Here is a 3,493-nt window from a genome sequence, read left to right as displayed (position 1 = left end):
TTCCAGACAGAGCCGTCGGCGATTCTTCCTATTGTGAAGTCATGCAGTGTGAACCCTCCTGTCGCAGATCCATCGTGCAATGTGAACACAGCAGCAACTGAATGCGACCCCAGATAGTCACGCAGTGTGAAAACAACGGCGATCCGACGAGTTTGAAAATCGTGCAGTGTGAACTCGGCATAAGGGAACGTTGCATGGAGACTTTGTGGAGTTCTGATTCAATTAGTCAGACTTTATCTTAAACACCTGCTAGCATGGCCAGTTGTTTCATTCATTCTGTTATTTAACATTGTAGCCTTTGGCAACCAATAATATGACCCCTCCCCAATTACTGGCGGTCATTTGTCTTATGTGGGTCACTGTCATTCATTAGACTATTCACTATGCATTACTATCAATACTGATCCAAGCATCACTAACGAGAGCAATGCTGCTGCTATTTGTTTTAGACATTGTAAAACAACGCTTGGCACGCTTGACCAACAGCAGATCACTTTGAATATAGCATTAACCTACATTCACTACAGCTCACACTGTTACCTGAATCCTCAGCGAGAGATGGAGAGGGAGGCACGAGCCTGAATACAAATCAGACTCTCCCCTAGACTCCCTGCACACGCGCACTCGCTGCAGCCGCACTGGAGAGCTGAGCTTGAGGTTACGGTTTAACCTCTCACGCCTCATTAAGGAGGGATCCGCCTGTGGTTTGCACACAGACCGTGAGCGCATCTGCGTGCGCTAATGTGAGGAAACGCTCCGCGAGAAAAATCCTGCGTGGGTGGGTGGGTAGACGGAAGAACGAGGACGAGGAGAGAGTGAAGCTGGATCGGCGCACAGGAGCTCCATGGAAAACGCACGCTATGGCCACTGCATAGCAATCCATCACGACAGTAAGGCTGGCTATCCATTTAATTGTGCATGCAAACGCTTCTGGTCATTGTGGACGGTTCATGACTGTATTTTCAGGGTGCATGTGGGGGCGAGTGTGGCCGCTTTGGAGTGAGTCACCATGGAAGGATGAGTGATGTTTCCTGCTCCATATGGCTGGAAATCAGAAGGATGTGGAGAAGGAAGGAGGGTGGGGGTGTGGTATTCCCCAAACGCTAGCTCTAATTACCCTGTATGGCAAAATCCCTTTAGGGTTTTACGCTCTTATTGCTTTCGCATGAATCCCCCACCGTTAATAGCTTGAAATTGTGATGCTGGCGGCTGATGCATGTGGTGATTTGAAACGTGCATTTGTTTTGGGGGTGGCTGAAACCCAGAGACACGTTAAAATCAAAGATGAGACAGTGGAGCGATAGATTTAGACACGCACACACAGTGTAATCCAGGTGCTTACAACAGTACGCCAGCAAGAGGATTACGCTCTTGATTTGAGCATGTGTTTTATTATATTACTGGGTTGGACAAATGAAGGAATGCTGAGAAGAGAGCGAGACAAGTGACAAGTTGTGCAGCATGTCTTGGTGAGTGTTTTGAGTTTCATTTGTACAGGATGCACTGAAAGGTTTTTTTAGTGATGTTTGGTAAAAGGATCATTCACACAAAACTGAAAATTCTGTCTTCATTAGCTCACCATTATTTAGTTTTAAAACCCTGTATGATTTACTTTTGAGGAACACAAAAGATGATATTTTGAGAAATGTCTCCGTGATTTGATGTCAATGCATGAAAGTCAGTGGGGTTCAGTGTTCAGCGTTACTTTGTTCTGCAGAAGAAAGATTTGTATAGTTATATGGAAAGGTATAGAACAACATGAAGGTAAGAATATGATGATAAGTCAAGCATCACTTTTTCCATTGCTCGTTTTAGAGTTAGGGTTGTGAACAAACCCTTAAAGGTGACATATTATGCCCCTTTTTACAATATGTAATATAAGTCTCAGGGGTCCCCAGAATGTAACTGTAAAGTTTTAGCTCAAAATACCCCACAGATCATTTATTATATCATTTTGAAAATGCCTATTTTGAGTGGATGCAGAAACACGCTGTATTAGAGCATGTCTCTTTAAATGCAAATGAGCTGCTGCTCCCCGCCCCTTTTTCCAGAATAGAGCTGCCCCATTACAGCTCGTACTTGCTAAAAAACATCTGTTTTAGTTCTGATTATCATGTTTATCGCGCTGAAATCATGCGTTTTAAACCATATTAGTTTCAACTTTTGATATACAGTTTTCTGGGTGCACACATCCGAAGCACACGGACAGAAAGTGGCTGTCACAGGCATGTGAATACTAAACTAAGGTCTCATTCACACACAAGTTTACTTTAAAAACACACATGAGTTACAGTAGGTTATGACTGTGAAGGTAAACAGCTGGGAAATAAATCACATGTTTGTTTTAGATCTGTGTGGCAGCAGCAATATACAGTAAATAAATCAATAAATCCACTGCTCTCTTGTCTCCTCTGAGGCTGGGACTCTAAACAGTGTTCTGTGCACTGTGTGCAGCCAAAGGCAGAACAGTTAGCATGTTTTGCTCAAACTTCAGCCATGGCAATACAACTGGTACACCGTTGTCGCTTGCGAAATCAAAATGACGGCGCCGTGGGTGGAAATGTACAGATTAAGGGGTAATATTATAATGAGATCCCTTTGCAATGTCACTAGGGGAGCGAGATCAGACACGCTCGTTTTTTCAGACGCAGAAAAAAGCTTATCAAAACAAAGTTACTGAGTTAATCACTTTTCACTTTTCCTTGATTGGTAGATGCACCGGCGACCTGATTATAGCACTTATAGCACTTTTCAAGTCAGATTTTCATGATATGTCACCTTTAATACTAAATAGGGCTGCACAATCAATGTAACTGATCATGCAAAAAGTAAGCCCCTCCCCTCGAACGCAGATGAGCCAATGGCAGTTGAGTATCAGTTGCGCATGGACCGGAACTCGGACATCTTTAGGTTTCAGCGCCATAGATAAACATTGGAAGATCTGAAGCTTTCATCAGTTTGATGGTGTTTATGATACCAAAATGGGAAAATGAAGTGCCTGGGGTACTTGTAACACTGATTCCAGGTATCCTGAGAGGATGGGCAATAGAGTTTATTTTGTTCCATTTCCTAAATCCAAACAAAACGGTGCTAAATATCCCTAAGCATTCAATCCCAAGAAAGATGAAAACGTTAATTTTCGTGTTGTCATACTCTCATTAAGTTACCATTTTTATCTGCTCAAGCAGAATGTTAATGTCATCTGCTTCAGCAAGGTATCTCTGGTTAAAACTAGCTAACATTAAAGGGGTCATATGATGTTGCTAAAAAGAACATTATTTTGTGTATTTGGTGTAATGAAATGTTTATGCGGTTTAAGGTTGTTAGAACGAGCCATTTTAGGTAGGCGTGGTTGACTCTTAAAGGGTTAGTTCACCCAAAAATGAAAATTGGGCTGGGTTTTACTCACCCCCAAGGCATCCGAGATGTATATGACTTTCTTCTTTCAGACGAATCCAGTCTGAGTTATATTAAAAATTGTCTTTGATCTTTC

At 42.5% G+C, this 3,493-nt stretch overlaps 1 protein-coding gene and 1 long non-coding RNA gene across 3 annotated transcripts in view; one reads left to right on the top strand and one right to left on the bottom strand.

Moving 5' to 3' along the window:
* Positions 1–329: 329 nt before the first annotated feature.
* Positions 330–3,493, bottom strand: part of LOC107661669 (uncharacterized) — an 8,916-nt gene continuing 5,752 nt past the window's right edge. Inside the window, exon 3 of the long non-coding RNA XR_001631129.1 lies at positions 330–896. This is a non-coding gene — a long non-coding RNA (uncharacterized LOC107661669). The remainder of the gene's footprint in view (positions 897–3,493) is intronic.
* LOC107661668 (phospholipid phosphatase-related protein type 5-like) overlaps positions 971–3,493 on the top strand; it is a 51,289-nt gene continuing 48,766 nt past the window's right edge. For both annotated transcript variants that reach the window (XM_016451372.1, XM_016451373.1), the window contains exon 1: positions 971–1,469. The gene's annotated coding sequence lies outside the window, so the exon portion shown is untranslated. The remainder of the gene's footprint in view (positions 1,470–3,493) is intronic.

The sequence above is a fragment of the Sinocyclocheilus anshuiensis genome, unplaced genomic scaffold (genome assembly GCF_001515605.1).
Source record: "Sinocyclocheilus anshuiensis isolate Anshui unplaced genomic scaffold, SAMN03320099.WGS_v1.1 scaffold207, whole genome shotgun sequence".
In the NCBI taxonomy this organism is placed as follows: Eukaryota; Metazoa; Chordata; class Actinopteri; order Cypriniformes; family Cyprinidae; genus Sinocyclocheilus; species Sinocyclocheilus anshuiensis.
The sequence above is the reverse complement of the archived record's forward strand: the minus strand, read 5'-3'. Positions and strand labels throughout refer to the sequence as shown.